This window comes from Lepus europaeus, assembly GCF_033115175.1.
Source record: "Lepus europaeus isolate LE1 chromosome 21 unlocalized genomic scaffold, mLepTim1.pri SUPER_21_unloc_1, whole genome shotgun sequence".
NCBI lineage: Eukaryota > Metazoa > Chordata > Mammalia > Lagomorpha > Leporidae > Lepus > Lepus europaeus.
The window spans coordinates 165,884-183,382 of NW_026909005.1; the positions used below are offsets into that span (position 1 = coordinate 165,884).

The following is a 17,499-nucleotide window of genomic DNA, read 5'->3' on the forward strand; positions in this document are numbered from 1 at the left end:
TATGGGTGCCAGGTTCTGGTCCCGGTTGCTCCTCTTCCAGTCCAGCTCTCTGCTGTGGCCCAGGAGGGCAGTGGAGGATGGCCCAAGTCCTTGGACACCTGCACCCACATGGGAGACCAGGAAGAGGCACCTGGCTCCTGGCTTTGGATCAGCGTAGCTCCAGCCATGGTGACCATTTAGGGGGTGAACCAATGGAAGGAAGACCTTTCTCTCTGTCTCTCTCTCTGTCTCTCTCTCTCTCACTGTCTATAAAAAAATCCCTGCTTAATGTGATTCTTTTTATTTATTTTTATTTTTTGACAGGCAGAGTGGACAGTGAGATTAATGTGATTCTTTAATGATCCATTCAATGCTTGCTTATATGAATAGTTTGTTGCTTTTGTTCCTTTTTACTACAGGGTAGCTGTGCTGCAAATATTACAGGTTGCTTAATTTTTTATCCATTTACAGATATCTGGGTTGTGCCAGTGTTTGGCAAGTAAGAATGAAATGACTATGAACATGCATGAACAGGTTTCTGTGGGAACATGGCTTGCATTTCTCTGAGATAAACTCTTAAGAGTATGATTGCTCAGTCATTTGATAACTACATGTTTAGGCCTGGAATAAATTTCCAAACTAATTTCCAATTGGTTTTATGACTACCCAGGTTCTTTTCACTCTTGCCATCATTTGCTGTTGTTTCTGGTGTTTATTTTGGCCATTCTGATGGGTACGTGGTGATAGCTCCTTTTGGTTTAAATTTTAATTTATTATTATTATTATTATTATTATTATGTGAGAGGCTGAGAGAAGAAACAGTGGCGTGGGAGGGGGCAGGTGTCAGGGGAGAGACTGAAAAGACCAGGGTAAAATAGCTGTAAACTAAAGATCTAACAAAAACAGAGCTCCTGTCTGCTGGTTCATTCCTTAAATGCCCACAACATCTGGGGCTGGGCTAGGCTGGAGCCAGAAACTCCATCTGCATCTTCTGCATGCGTGCCAGGAATCCAAGTACTTGAGCTATCATCTTCAGCCTGCCAGGGTGTGTGTTAGCAGGAAGCTGGAATCAGAAGTGGAGCTGGGGCTGAAACCCAGATATGAGACATGGGTGTTGCAACTAGTGTGTTAACCACTACACCAAACACCCACCCCTCCTCATGGTTTTCATGTAAATATACTTACTTGTCAGTGATCTTGAGTATCTTTCATGGCTTACTCACTGTGTGTATATCCTCTACAGTGAAATACCTATTGATGTCTTTCTCTCATTTTCTAACTGGACTTTTCTCTTTGGGGTTGAATACAGGTTTATTTGTATACGCTTGCTTCAAAACTGTTGTTGGATGTGTGGTCTACAGATTTTCTCTCCAGCCTGTAGTTTATCTTTTCATCCCCTTGAAAGGATCTTTGGCAGAACAAAGGTTAGGCCAGTGCCGCAGCTCAACAGGCTAATCCTCCGCCTTGCAGCGCCAGCACACCGGGTTCTAGTCCCGGTCGGGGCACTGATTCTCTCCCGGTTGCCCCTCTTCCAGGCCAGCTCTCTGCTGTGGCCAGGTAGTGCAGTGGAGGATGGTCCAAGTGCTTGGGCCCTGCACCCCATGGGAGACCAGGAGGAAGCACCTGGCTCCTGCCATCGGATCAGAATGGTGCGCCGGCTGCAGCGCGCCAGCCATGGCAGCCATTGGAGAGTGAACCAATGGCAAAAAGGAAGACCTTTCTCTCTGTCTCTCTCACTGTCCACTCTGCCTGTCAAAAAAAAAGATTTTAATTTTTTAAAAACTTTTATTTAATAAATATAAATTTCATAAGTACAACTTTTGGATTATAGCGGTTTTTCCCCCATAACCATCCTCTCATCCCCAAATCATCCTATCTTCTACTCCCTCTCCATCCCATTCTTCATTAAAATTCATTTTTAATTATCTTTATATACAGAAGACCAACTTAGTATATACTAAGTAAAGATTTCAACAGTCCAGCTCTCTGTTGTGGCCTGGGAAGGCAGTGGAGGATGGCTCAGGTGCTTGGGCCTTGTGGGAGACCAGGAGGAAGCTCCTGGCTGCTGGCTTCAGATCGGTGCAGCACACCAGCCGTGGTGGCCATTTGGGGGTGAACCAATGGAAGGAAGACCTTTTTCTCTGTCTCTCTCTCTCACTGTCTATCCCTGCCTGTCAAAAAACAAATAAATAAAAAGATGTGAAGTTTAGGTCAAGTACTTTTTTTTAAATCTAGCCCTACTGAAAAGACTAGCCTCTGGGTGGGTATTTTGCATAGTGGTTAAGACATCACTTGGATGCCTTCATCCCATACCACAGTGCTTGGTTCAAGTCCTGGTTCTGCTTCTGCTTCTAGCTTCCTGCTAGTGTGCACTTTGGGAAGCAGCAGGTGACAGTGATGCTAAAGTAGTTAATTTCCTGCCACCTACATGGGAGACCTGAATTCAGTTCTGGGCTTTCTGACTCACCTCGACCCAGCTCCTACTTTTTAAGGCATTTGGGGAGTGAACCAGCAGATGAAAGATCTCTGTCTACCCCCCTGCCTTTCAAATAAATATTTGAAAAAGATGATCTTAATTTCATTTAATTGCTTTTACATCTTTGGGTATATTTTCTTGGGTCTATTTCTGCATTCTCTGCTCTGCTTTATTGGTCTCTGTGTCTGGCTGGCCATCAGTCCCAGCAGACTGACTACAGTCATTCTAGAGTAAGGTCCAGTATCGGGCACAGGGATTCCTCTATTAATTTTTTTATATTTATTTATTTATTTGAAAGGCAGTATTACAGAGAAGCACAGGCAGGGGGGCGGGGAGGGAGAGATATCTTTCATGTGCTGGTTCACTCCCCAGATGGCCTCAATGGCCAGAGCTCCGACAAACTGAAGTGAGGAGCCAGGAGCTTCTTCTGGGTCTCCCACATGGATGCAGGCGCCCAAGGACTTCAACTATGTTCTATTGCTTTTCCCAAGCCATAACAGAGAACTGGATTGGAAGTGGCACAGATGGGACTTGAACCAGCATCCATAAAGGATGCCATCACTGCAGGCTGCAGCTTTACCTGCTACACCATAGTGCCAGCCCATCTATTCATTTTTTCTTCTTCAAATTGTTCTCATTATTGTTGGTTCCTTGGTTTTCCACATACATTTAAAATAAGCTTGTATATGTCTATAAAACTCTTACTGGGGATTTGAGGAGAATTACATTAGCCTATAGATCAGTTCAGATAGAACTGACATCTGTACTCTAAGTATCCAATCCCTGAACATAGCATATCTCCCCATTTGCATAAGTCGTCTTTGATTTCTGTTACCAGCTTTTTGTGTGATTCCCAGTGTGTAGATGATTTGTAAGATTTATACAAAAATATTTCATTTTCTTCGGAGCAATTACAAAAAACAGTTTTGTAGCTTTTTTTAAATTTTATTTTTTGACTTCCAAATGCTTGCTGTTCGTAAATAGAAATGTGATTGATTTTTATATATTCACTTTATACCTGCAGTCTTGCTGAATGCACTGGCTCTAGGAACTTTATCACTTTTTCTAACAGAGACCTTTGGATTGTCTGTGTAGACAACCATGTCAACTGTATATGGGAATGATTTACTTCTTCCACTCCAACATATATATCTTTTATTTCTTAGTCAAGATGTGATTTTTAAGTTCTAGAGTTGTGTTTGGGCGGATGTTGATTTGTTTGAAGACTTGTTTAATGGAACTCTTGCTTTTTAAAAAAATGATTTATTTTATTTATTTGACAGAGTTACAGAAAGAGGTAGAGACAGAGAGAGGCCTTCCATCTGCTGGTTCACTCTCCAGATGGCCACAATGGCTGGCGCTGCACTGACCCAAAGCTAGGAGCCAGGAGCTTCTTTCAGGTCTCCCACATTGGTGTAGGGGACCAAGGACTTGGACTATCTTCTACTGTTTTCCCAGGCCATAGCAAAGAGTTGGATTGGAAGAGGAGCAGCTGAGACTAGAACCAGTGCCCATATGGGATGCTGATGCTTCAGGCCAGGGCTTTAATCCTCTGTGCCACAGCACCAGTCCCGAGACTCTTGTTTTTAATTGGACACATTTATATCCTGAATAAGAAAGGACACCAATCAGGAAAGTCTAAGGTTTTGAGCTAGGAGGAAGCACCTGGCTCCTGGCTTTGGATCGGTGCAGTGCGCCAGCCATAGAGGCCATATAGGGGGTGGACCAATGGAAGGAAGACATTTCTCTCTGTCTCTCTTACTGTCTAATTCTGACTGTCAAAAAAAAGAAAGAAACCAAAAGGAAATGGTTGAAAGATCTGCTGTACAATTTAAAACTTCTGCATATCAAAAAAATTAAATGAAGTGTTCAGAGACTATTATTTATTCATTTAGTTTTATCTTGGAAACATACTCGCTGAAGAAAAGTACCCAATGAAAATAAAATGAAAGCATGTTTGAAAATGTTTGCAATAATATTTATATATTTTAATTTCAAAACCTAAAACTTGGAATATATATTGCAGATGTGCTGTGGCCTCCCAAGGTACTTCAGTTCCTATAGAGAGTTTCTTTTTTTTTTTTTGACAGGCAGAGATAGACAGTGAGAAAGAGCGAGAGAGAGAGACAGAGAGAAAGTTCTTCCTTTTCCGTTGGTTCACCCCCCAAGTGGCTGTTATGGCTGGCGCGCTGCGCCGATCCGAAGCCAGGAGTCAGGTGCTTCTCCTGGTCTCCCATGCAGGTGCAGGGCCCAAGGACTTGGGCCATCCTCCACTGCACTTCCAGGCCACAGCAGAGAGCTTAACTGGAAGAGGAGCAACTGGGACAGAATCTGGTGCCCCGACTGGGACTAGAACCAGGAACCGGCACTGCAGGTGGAGGATTAGCCAAGTGAGCTGCAGCGCCAGCCTAGAGAGTTGCTTTTCACAAGTAAAACTACTATGGGGACCAGTGCTATTGTACAGGTGGTTAATCCTGTGCCTGCAGTGCTGGCATCCCATATTGGCACTGGTACTAGTCCCGGCTGCTCCTCTTCTGGTCCAGCTCTCTGCTGTGGCCTGGGAAGGCAGTGGAGGATGGCTCAGGTGCTTGGGCCCCTGCACCCACATGGGAGACCAGGAGGAAGCACTTAGCTCCTGGCTTCGGATTGGCATAGCTGCAGCCATTGCAGCCATCTGGGGAGTGAACCAATGGAAAGAATACCTTTCTCTTTGTCTCTCTCTCACTGTCTGTAACTCTACCTGTCAAACAAAAAAAAGAAACTTAAATAGAGCCATCTTTTATAAAAATCAATATTCGTTAATATATATTTCCAAAAGTTATAGAATTTTAATTTTTTGAAAACATTTTCCTCTTCTTAAAAAAACCTGTCGTGGTTTGGACATGAAATTACATGATCATGCCTCAAAAAACTTAATTTTTTAATGAAAATATTTATTTGATTTTTTATTATAAGATATTAAAAAATCAGAAATTTTTAGCGAGTCAAAAGCTTTGCAGTCTGTTATTTCTCTCTTGTGCTCAGGCTTTCGATGCCCCATTTCTCTTCTTAATGACCAGCAACTGACTTTGCTTCCTTTCACCAAGAAAATAGAAGGAATTGGAAAAGAACTTCCGCAGTCCTGACCTCCAGCATCTGTCCCCCTGTGTTTGCACTTCCCCTATGCAGTACTGCTAACTTTGAAGTCACAGGCATAGTTAGCATTACGAGATCCTGAGACATGACTGCTGATGTGGGTGGGAGCATAAGGAATCATCTGGTGAGAGGCCTCTAGTATGGTAAAACATGGCTGCACAACCAGAGTAATCATAATTCAGGGAAATTAGGCCACATACATAAGAGAGAGTGAGCTTGGGGGCGCATCCATCAAGAGCTGAAGCAGGTTCTGCAACTACATCAGAGAGAGGTATCCATAGCAACCCCACATCTCTGCTTGTTAGCAACAAGCTCAGGAGCACTGAAACCAAGATTATAAATCCAGAGGGACTATACAACATGCCTATTGAAGTGGGTGAAGATGCTGGGAATTCTATCATTTGCTTCTGGGCTTTTATCTTTAGTAACAACAGGGAGCAGCTAAGTGAGTGAATTGCACCTCCAGTGGAATGTCAGCCAGGCTGCATCGGATCCCAGGAAGCACCGCACTCACCCGATGGTGCCAGCACAGGCATCCAGTGGGAGTGTCTGTGAGGGGTTGTGTGCCAGTCCTCTGTCCCTGTGTCCAGGCAGCACAGAGGGGGCTGGGAGCTGTCACCTGTGCAGGAGGCACTAAACAGAAGAACTCAGAGACAGAGCTGTGGAAACAAGAAAAAGGAAACGGAATGTGCCAGAACCCTGGCTGGTGGATGTGGGAGATGGGTTAGTTCCCCGGAGCTGCTGTCACATACAACTGTGACCTGGGAGGCTTAAAGCAGCCCTTATATTTTCATGGCTTAGGAGGCCAAGTGCAAGTTAAGGAGTTTGCAGAGCTGCAGTCTCTCTGGAGTCTCTAGGGGAAGAAGAGTGTCTCCTTGGTTCCTCCAGCTGCTGGTAGTCCCAGGCTCATGGCTGTTCACTTCAACCTTCCCTCTGAGTCTCGTTGTATAAGGACATCAGTCATGTTGGATTAAGGGCCGTCCTACTCCAGGGTGACTTTATCTTCACACCCGTGCCAATGATTTCTAAGTATGGTCATGGTCACAGATACGAGAGGTTAGGATTTCAACACACCTTTTTTTGGGGGGTGGGTGGAGGGAGCACACCCTTCAAGCTACAACAGGAAATTGAATAATTCTATGCAAGGGTCTCCTAGGGCTCCTCTTTCCATTGAAGGAAACGCACATTGTAGCTCAGATCATTGGAACATAGAGAGCTCTTAGTGAACCAGACCTGCATACTCTAGACAAAGAAATTTGAAACATCAGAAAAAATCTGGTGAGTTTGCACTAGCTGTGAACACTGCAATAAATAACACGGTCAGAGCTCCTGGAAGAACCTACCATGAGACAAAGTTTCTCCCTTCCAGAAGAGATGTGGGCGTGATATGCACAGTAGATATGATATGATATGTACAGTAGAATTACCAAAGAGTTCTTAGAATAAAGTGACAATGTCTACTTCTCTATGCCACTTTAAATATACTATTACTCACCCCAAAGATGAGATAAATCCAAGCCCAGTTGTATCTGCAGAATCAGCCATGCTCACCCAGATCTCTTTGCTTTCAGCCCTAGGAAATGGGAAGTCATTATAAACACACTGACATCTTTCAACAGCTGGAAGGGTCATTCTGTGTGTTAACACAGCAGGAAACAACCAAAACTGGAAAGAGAAGAAGTGATTGGCATGTGGACACACTGTAAGAACTGCAGCGGGCAACAATTACATTGCTCAGAGAATGCTTCACAATTGGAAGGAAGAGAATTATGTCAGCGCTGAAAGATTTCACAGCTGTGCCCCCAGAACAAATCTGGAATGCACATTATAGCTACTGGAAACAAAAGAGCCTATTATTTTGTCTCCTTTTAGGTAAGCAGTAAAGTACCAGGAGATGGCAGGAAAGATAATCCGAGAGAGCGATTCGGGCTCATTTTCAGTGCCTGGGCCTTTGCTGGTTGTCATTTTCAATGTAGAACCACCTCTCCCAAAAGGCAAGGTGAGGATCTGTGCAGAATGTATGAGCTCGAGTCTGCTCACGCTTTCCCTAGACCCAGAGTGATGATTTTACTTTATTGATTTAGGGCTCATAAAGTTTCAAGCTAGATGGGAAAAACCAATTTAATCCCTTGATTTAAGGAAGCCCCTAGGGGCATTCAACATTTAAGCAGGGATGATAAACAGAAGCCAGTAAGTGCTGCACCTCCTCCCCACCCCGCCTGTAGTTTGGATTATAAACCGCATGCACATCTTGTTTATCAGGTGCCCTCTCTCACCACTAGATTTCCCTTTGCCCGCAAGCACCTTCTTAGATTCTGTCACTAGGGGGCGCTAGACTGAAAAATCTGCTTTCTATCCTCATCAGCGCAGCTGCTGTTCACCCCAGCTGGATGCAGTTGGGACCAGTTCTTTCCGTAGTCTAGAACTAGCTCCACAGTACTCTGTCGGAGGCACCAGCCCAGCCGGCCAGCGCCTGTTCCTCAGAAGTCTGAGGCCCCATCCAGGCCCCACAGGAGCCAAGCGGCTGAGAGAGCCATGCCCTTCCCCGAGTGTCTCCCCACAACTCTCCCAGCGCAAAGGGATCCCTGCCGAGCACTCCCCCATGCCTTTTCAGCTCTGCAGTATCTGTCACCCAATCCCTTATATTCAATTATTCTTGTTAGCAGATGGGTGTCAAGTGTTAATTCCCAATTTTTCTACTAGGTCTTTTTTTGTAATTTTTTTAACAGGCAGAGTGGGACAGTGAAAGAGAGAGACAGAGAGAAAGGTATTCCTTCTGTTGGTTCACCCCCAAAATGGCTGCTATGGCCGGCACTCTGTGCTGATCTGAAGCCAGGAGCCAGGTGCTTCCTCCTGGTCTCCCATTCAGGTGCAGGGCCCAAGCACTTGGGCCATCCTCCACTGCACTCCCAGGCCACAGCAGAGAGCTGGACTGGAAGAAGGGCAACCGGGACAGAACCGGTGCCCCAACAGGGACTAGAACCCAGAGTGCAGGCACCTCAGGCGGAGGATTAGCCTAGTGAGCCACGGCACTGGGCTCTACTATGTCATAACAGAAAGGCACTTGTATATTAATATGATTTCTCTATGTAGTATTTATTTTAACACTGCATTCACTTGTATTTGATACATCTATAGGCTATTTACTGTCATGCACTGTAACGTTCACAGAAAATGCACATCATTAAAAACAACAACGACAACACACACACATACATACACACACATCCAAGGGCTGGCTCTGTGGTATAGCGAGTAAAGCTGCACTGTGGCATAGCGAGTAATACAGTGCTAGCATTCTCTGTGGGCGCTGGTTCGAGTGCCGGCTGCTCTGTGATCCAGCTCTCTGCTGTGACCTGGGAAAGCAGAAGACAGCCCAAGTCCTTGGGTCCCAGTACCCCAGTGGGAGACCTGGAAGAAACTCCTGGCTCCTGGCTTTGGATTGGCACAGCTTTGGCCATTGCAGCCAATTGGGGAATGAACCAGCGGATGGAAGACCTCTCTCTCTCTCTCTCTCTCTCTCTCTCTCTGCCTCTCCTTCTCTCTGTGTGTGACTCTGACTTTCAAATGAATAAATAATTATTTAAAAAAAACTATGTATGGGTCTCAAAATGTTTTTGCATGAAAAGAAACATACATTTTAATTCCATTTCCATGAACTTTTTAAAGTACATATTCGTTTACATGGAGCTCACACGCATCAACAGGCAATCTGTTTAACTTGGTCCCCAGATTCCTCATCTTAAAGAATGCTCTAGACTGTTTATTTATTTTTAAAGATTTATTTATTTATTTGAAAGGCAGAGTTATAGAGAGGCAGAGGCAAAGAGAGAGAGAGGTCTTCCATCTGCTGGTTTGCTCTCAAAATGGCAGCAATGGCTGGAGCTGGGCCGATCTGAAGCCAGGAGACAGGAGTTTCTTTTAAGTCTCCCAGATGCGTGCAGGGGCCCAAGCACTTGGATCATCTTCTGCTTTCCCAGGCCATAGCAGAGAGCTGGATCAGAAGTGGAGCAGCCGGTTCTTGCTCTGTGCCCACAGAGGATGCCAGGACTGCATGTGGCAGCTTTACTCGCTGTGCCACAGCACCGGCCCCTGTGTGGGTGTTGGGGGGGAGATGCTGGCACTGCAGGTGGCAGCTTTCCTCTGATCCCACGCTAGAGTGTTTAAACACTGCCTGACTTGATGGCCGGCGCCGCGGCTCACTAGGCTAATCCTCCGCCTTGCGGCGCCGGCACACCGGGTTCTAGTCCCGGTCGGGGCACCGATCCTGTCCCGGTTGCCCCTCTTCCAGGCCAGCTCTCTGCTGTGGCCCGGGAGTGCAGTGGAGGATGGCCCAAGTCCTTGGGTCCTGCACCCCATGGGAGACCAGGAGAAGCACCTGGCTCCTGCCATCGGAACAGCGTGGTGCGCCGGCCGTAGCGCGCTACCGCGGCGGCCATTGGAGGATGAACCAACGGCAAAAGGAAGACCTTTCTCTCTGTCTCTCTCTCTCTCACTGTCCACTCTGCCTGTCAAAAAAAAAAAACAAAACTAGAAAAAAACTAAACACTGCCTGACTTGAAGGGCATGGGTATTAGGAAATCGGTCATTAGCTGAGCCACGACATCATTCACATCCCCAATGTCCCCAGCACAGCAACTGTAACCACAACTTTCAAGGCTGCTTAGACCATCATCAATGACTTGCAGCTCTGTAAAGCTCAGTCAATTATTGTCTTGGGATAGTGCAGGTTAAATATTTGAGCCACAAAAGATGCATTATTGTCTCCTGGAGTAAAATTTCCATAATGAAAGCGAAGGCCCACTTTATTAACCAACAAGCAGGGCAACCTTTCCTGGGATTAGTGTGGGATATTAGAAGAATTGCTCTTCATTTCGTGAGTACTAGACCATTGTGTGATTTGACCCTGAAAGGAAAGCCAGATCATCAGAATGTAGGAAACTCTGAGCCACACATACTTCAGGAGACTCATAACGGCTAAAAGATGCAGCTATGGTGGCAGTGCTCCTCGAACACGAGTGTGAAATAAAAGCAAGCCTATTTGAGTAGAAGTTTTTACTCACAGGAAGAACTTATACCATGCCTGGGAGTTTTAATGAAAACAAACCTTATAAATACAGACAATAAATCATCAATACAGCTTAATCAGGCCTATCTGACAACCATTAACAGATTCTTCGCGATCACAAGGTTTCTAAGAAGCAGGAACAACCCACAGAAAGGCAATGGAAACCCAGATAGCAAGTAGCTCTTACACAGATGGCAGAAGCTACACTAAAAACCTCATGTTTAAGAAAGAGAGTGGGGAGATGGAGTCAGCAGTTGTATTTTATAGTTGTTTGGATCCTAAGTTTGGTGTCTCTAAATTCCAAAAGAAATCAAATGTATAGAGAGCACAGCAACCTGTACCCATGAGCATTTTACAGCAAACTTAGAGATGTGCATGGAGGTACTGGATTTTGTAGTAATTAAAGAAGTACATTTACATGGTATGATGAATCCACATTTCTTCCCCTTTGACTTCTGGCTCAGTCACTTCTACTTCACACTGAAAATTGTGCACACAACTTTTCTCTCCATTTTCCATCGTAAGAACCAGTGCGTTTCTCTGAAAAATATTTCTGAGGTAAAGGGCAAGAGAAAGTTTGGGGTGTGAAAGCTGTGAATTCTGCACGTCCATGCACGCCATGGATGATGGACTCTGCTGCTTCTGAGAAGCAGCTATGGCCATCTGTGTAAGAGCTACCTGCTGTCTGGGTTTCCGCTGTCTTTTTCTGGGTTGTTTGTGCTTCTTGTTGAATCCAAGGCTTTTCTGGGTCACACGTCCATCACCGCACACAGCTGAAACCTCTCTGGCTATTCCTTTCTTCTCTCCCTCCCACCTTCAGGAGAACAGAGAATGGTTGCTTCTGATGCTATGAGAACAAAGCATATTTCACAGCTCTGTTGCAAAGCATGCATTGCTCAGAAAGAAAAACTTAGAGCAAAGCCACTGTATTGCCTTGGAGTTCTCACCCTCGCTGTGATGAGAGTGGTCTCTGCACTGCCCTGGTTCTTAGAGTACACTGGGTGCTTGGACCTCAGGATGCCTGGCTTAACCAATAATGATATAGAATGTTCAGTTAAATCTGAATTTCAAGTAAACAAATAACACTTGTTATGCTCCACATCCTTATGTGTTGTTTGTGTAAAATTCACACTCAGTTAGGCATCCTGGGTTTTGTCTATTCAAGGCCCACATTTCCCCCTTGTTCTCCTAATCCCTGAGCACCTTGGCAGAGGCCAGACACAAAAGCCCTTACAGAGAAGTCATTGCCTTGCCTTAGAAATTTCAGAGCATCCTGGTAGCCGGGGTCCCTTGGGTCACACCAGCACCCCTCCTAGGGCCTTCCCCAGAACTGTAAGAGGGTAGCTTTTGCACTGCCTTGGTTTCTTTCATGTGTGCTGGCTGGTCAGCCAGGAGCTTGCTTTGATGGGACAACACTAATGCCTTCAGCCTTGTAAGTGGCTGTTGATTTGTTCTTCTTAGAGGGCACAGCTGCCTGGCCCCCAACTTTCTCACACACCCCAGGTCTCCAGGCTATATCCATGCCCTAACCTCTTGGAAAAGAGCCCAGATCATGGGAATGAGCTGCACAAGCCACACAAGGCTGGTCCCAGCATTGCTTCTGCCGTGTTCACTGGGGACATGGGCACCATGGGCAGGGTCTCTGATGTCTCCAGTGCTGATTGCCTTGGCTACTCAGAGGTGGAGCTGGTGCAGATGGTGGTGGATGATGTGAAGTTACTCATTGAGATGGAGCCTTGGCTAGAGCAGGGCTAGGCCATCAATAATCTCATGCCTGCCCATTCCTTCTAGGAATGAGGTTTCCCCTTTCTTATTATAGGCATGGAAGTTCCCAACATTGGGAAGCCATCCTTCTTTGCTGGGGTATCTGGGACTGCCTGTAGGGACTACACTCTCTCCAGGAAGGTCAAATCATGACAGGTTTATCCAAGGACAGTTGGTAGGCAAGACCACTCAAATTTTAGAGAGTAAAAGCCCTGAGTTCTAATCCTGGCTCAGCTATGTGGCTTTTGGCAAATCACGTTCTCTCTCTGGGTCTTAGTTTCTGCATTTCTCAAGGGATTTGGGGCTGTAAAAGTTTCTGAATCTATAGTTCCATTGTCACTATGGAATCCAGCCTTGAACAGGTTGGAACACAAACTAGATGTGGGGTGGTCCTATGATCCTGCATGTGTCATCATGTCCTCTGAGCCCAAACTTTTCCATTAAAACCTCTCACCATATCTCTCTCTCTCTCTCTATCTCTATCTCTATCTCTCGTAATGTAGAGTGTATTCACATACTGTTATTTTTCCCAAACAAAATGCTTATTTAATGAGTACAAATTTCATAAGTACAGTTTTAGGAATATAGTAATTCATCTCATCATAGCTGCCCTCCCATTCCCACTCCCACCTCTACTCACAGTCCCATTCTCCATTAATGAAAAAAAAATGTTCCGCAACAGTCAAGACAAGGGATATTCAAGTCATTGCTTCTCAAAGTGTCAATTTCACTTCTACAGATTTCCCTTTAGGTGCTTTGTTAGTTATCACAGATCAGAGAGGACATATGGTATTTGTTCCCATAAGACCGGCTTATTTCATTAAGTATGGTGTTTTCCAGGTTCACCCATTTTGTTGCAAATGACCAGATGTCATTTTTTACCACTGTGTAGTATTCCATAGGGTACATATCCCATAATTCCTCCTGTCTTCAGTTGACAGGCATTAGGTTGATTCTATGTCTTAGCTATTGTGAGTTGAGCTGCAATAAACGTGAGGGTGCAGATAACTCTTTTATTTGCTGATTTTATTTCCTTTGGGTAAATTCCAAGGAGTGGGATGGCTGGGTTGGATGATAAGACTATACTCATATTTCTAAGGTATCTCCAAACTGATTTCCATAGTGGCTTTACCATTTCACACTCCCACCAACAGTAGATTAGGGTACCTTTTTCCCCATATCTTTGCCACCATTTGTTGTTTGTTGACTTCTGAATGAAAATCATTCTTTTTTTAAGATTTATTTATTTTACTTGAAAGTCAGAGTTTCACACAGAGAGAAGGAGGGGAGAGAGGGAGAGAGGGAGAGAGGGAGAGGGAGAGGGAGAGAGAGAGAGAGAGAGAGAGAGAGAGAGAGAGAGAGAGAGAGAGGTATTCCATCCACTGGTTCACTTCCCAGTTGGCCACAATGGTCCAAGCTATGGCAATCGGAAGCCAGGAGCCAGGAACTTCTTCCTGGACTCCCAGGTGGGTGTAGGGGCCCAAGGACTTGGGCCATCTTCTACTGCTTTCCCAGGCCACAGCAGAGAGCTGGATAGGAAGTGGAGTGGCAGGACTCGAACCGGCGCCCATATGGGAGGTCAGCACTGCAGGCAGTGGTTTTACCTGCTATGCCACAGCACCAGCCCCCGAATGAAAGCTATTCTTACTGGAGTGATGTGAAAAACCTCATTGTGGTTTCGATTTGAATTTCCCTGATGCCTAATGATCCTGAACATTTTTTCATGTGTCTGTTGGCCATTATAATTTACTCTTTTGAAAAATATCTGTTGAAGTCCTTGACCCATTTCTTTTTTTCTTTAAAATAGATTTTATTTTGTTCAACTTTTATTTAATAAATATAAATTTCCAAAGTACAACTTTTGGGTTATAGCAGCTTTTGCCCCCATAACCTTCCTCCCATTGACAACCATCCCATCTCCTACTCCCTCTCCCACCCCTGGATTGCTTGTTTTGTTGTAGTGGAGTTTCTTGATCTCTTTGTAGATTCTAATTATTAACCCCTTATGAGTAGCATAGTTTGCAAATAATTTCTCCCATACTGTTGGTTGCCCCTTGAGTTTCCTGATTGTTTCTTTGACAGTAGAGAAGATTTTCAATTTGAGGTAAAACCAATTGTTGATTTTGGCTTTAATTGCCTGTGCCTCTGGGTTCTTTTCAAGAAATCTTTGCCTATGCCAATGTCTTGCAGGGTTTACCTAATGTTCTCAGGTAATTTCATGGTATCAGGTCATATATTAGGTCTTCAATCCATTTTGAATGGATTTTTGTGTAAGGTCTGAGGTAGGGTTCCTGCTTTATGCTCCTGAATGTGGAAATCCAGTTTTTCCAGCACCATTTGTTGAAGAGACTGTCCCTGCTCCAGGGATTGATTTTAGCTCCATGGTCAAATATAAGTTGATTGTAAATGCTTGGATTGATTTCTGGTGTTTCTATTCTGTTCCATTGGTCTATCCATCTGTTTTTGTACAAGTACCAGGCTGTTTTGATTATAAATGCCTTTTAGTGTGTCTTGAAATCTGGTATTGTGATGCCTCAGACTTTGTTTTTGTTGTATAAGATTGCTTTAGCTATTCAAGGTCTCCTGTATTTCCATATGAATTTCATAATCATTTTTTCTAGTTCTAGGAAGAATGTCTTTGGTATTTTCATTGGTATCACATGGAATCTGTAGATTGCTTTTGGAAGAATGGACATTTTGATGACATTGATTCTTCCAATCCATGAACATGGAAGAGAATATGGAAGAGTTTTCCATTTTGTAGTATCTTCTCCTATTTGTTTATTTAATGTTTTATAATTCTCATGATAGACACCTTTGAAATCCTTTGGTAAATTTATTCCAAAGTATTTGATGGTTTTGTAGCTATTGTGAATGAGATCAATCTTTAGTGTTCTTTTTCAGTCGTGTCATTGTCTGTGTATACAAAGGTTGTTGATTTTGTATACTTATTTTATATCCTGCTGCTTTACAAAACTCTTCTATGAGTTTGAATAGTCTCTTGATGGAGTCTATTGGATCTCCTATTTATAGAATCATGTTCTCTGCAAATGGGGGTAGTTTGACTTCCTCATTCCAAATTTGAATCTCTTTAATTTCTTTTTCTTGTTTAATGGCTCTTGCTAAAATTTCCAGTACTATATTGAATAGCAATGGCAAAAGTGGCCATCCTTGTCTGGTTCTGGATCTCAGTGGGAATGTTTCCAACTTTTCCCCATTCAATAGGACACTGGCCATGGGTTTGTCATGAATTGCCATGATTGTGTTGAGGAATGTTCCTTCTATACCAAATTTGCTTAGAATTTTCTTCATAAAAGGGTGTTATATTTTAATAAAGGCTTTCTCTGCATCTATTGAGATAATCACATGGTTTTGGTTCAGTAGCTTGTTAATGTGATGTATCCCATTGATTGATTTGAAAATTTTGAAACATACTTGTATACCAGGGATAAATTCCACTTGTTCCAGGTGAATGATCTTTCTGATGTGTTGTTGGATTCAACTGAACAGAATTTTGTTGAGGATTTTTGCACCTAAGTTCATCAGGGAAATTAGTCTGTAGTTATCTTTCTTTGTTGGCATCTTTTTCAGGTTTAGGAATTAAGCCAATGTTGGCTTCATAGAAGGAATTTGGGAGGATTCCCTCTCTTTTAATCATTTTCAATAACTTGAGAAGAGTTAGTATTCGTTCTTCTTTAAATGTCTGGTAGAATTCAGTGGTGAAGCCATCTGATCATGGGCTTTTCTTTTTTGGGAGTGTCTCTATTACTGATTCAATTTCCATATTGGTAATGGGTCTGTTTAGGTTTTCTATTTCTTCATGTTCAGTTTAGGAAGGTTATATGTTTCCAGGAATCTATCCATTTCTTCTAGGTTTCCCAGTTTTTCGGCAAACAGCTCTTTGTAGTAATTTCTGATGACTCTTTATTTCTGTGGTGTCTGTTGTTACATTTCCTTTTTCATTTCTAGTTTTATTGATTTGGGTCTTTTCTCTCCATTTTTGGGTTAGTTGGGCCAATGGTGTGTCAATTTTGTTTATGTTTTCAAATAACCAACTCTTCATTTTGCTGATCTCCTATATTGTTTTTTTTTTGTTTCAATTTTGTTGATTTATTCTCCAATTTAATTATTTCTTTACTCCTACTAGTTTTGAGTTTGGTTTGCTGTTGTTTTTTGATATCCTTGAGGTGCATTGATAGCTCATTTATCTGATGCCTTTCAGATTACTTGAGTAGGCACCAATTGCCATGAACTTTCCTCTTAACACTGATTTTGTTGTATCCCATAAGCTTTGACATATTGTATTGTCATTTTCATTTGTTTCCAGAACTTTTTTGATTTCTCATTTGATTTCTTCTATGACCCACTGTTCATTCATGAACTTGTTGTTCAGTCCCCATGTGTTTGCATATGTTTTAGAGATTCCTGATTTGCTGCTTTCCAGCTTCATTGCATGTGATCCAAGAAGATGCATGGTATGATTTCATTTTTTTTATTTTCCAAAACTTGTTTTATGACCTAGGATATAGTCAATCCTAGAAAAGATTCCATGCACAGGTGAGAAAATGTGTATTTTTCAAGTGTAGGGTGAAAAGTTCTGTAGATATCTGTTAGGTCCATTTGGTCTATAGTGTTAATCAGCTCTGCTGTTTTATTGCTTGTTTTTTGTCCAATTGATCTGTCCATCGCTGAAAGTGGGGTATTGAAATCCCCAATTACTACTGTATTTGAGTCTATGTCTCCCTTTAAATGGCTTACCATTTATTTTAAATAGCCAGGTGCCCTGTGAATAGGTGCATATATGTTTATAATAGTCACATCTTCCTGTTGAATTGATCCCTTAATCATTACATACTGTCCTTCCTTGTCTCTTTTAACAGCTATTATGTTAAAATCTATTTTGTTTTATATTAGGATGGCTATCCCAGGTCTTTTTTGGTTTCTGTTATCATGGAATATCTTTTTGCATTCTTTCACTTTTAGTTTGTGTGTATCTTTGTTAGTGAGATGTATTTCTTGCAGGCAGCAAGTAGATGCATTTTGTTTTTTAACCCATTCAGCCAGTCTGTGTCTTTTA

The 17,499-nt window shown here is 43.2% G+C and overlaps 1 pseudogene; it reads right to left on the reverse strand.

Moving 5' to 3' along the window:
* LOC133754300 (nucleolar MIF4G domain-containing protein 1-like) overlaps nt 1-7,135 on the reverse strand; it is a 52,569-nt pseudogene extending 45,434 nt beyond the window's left edge.
* Nucleotides 7,136-17,499: the final 10,364 nt, after the last annotated feature.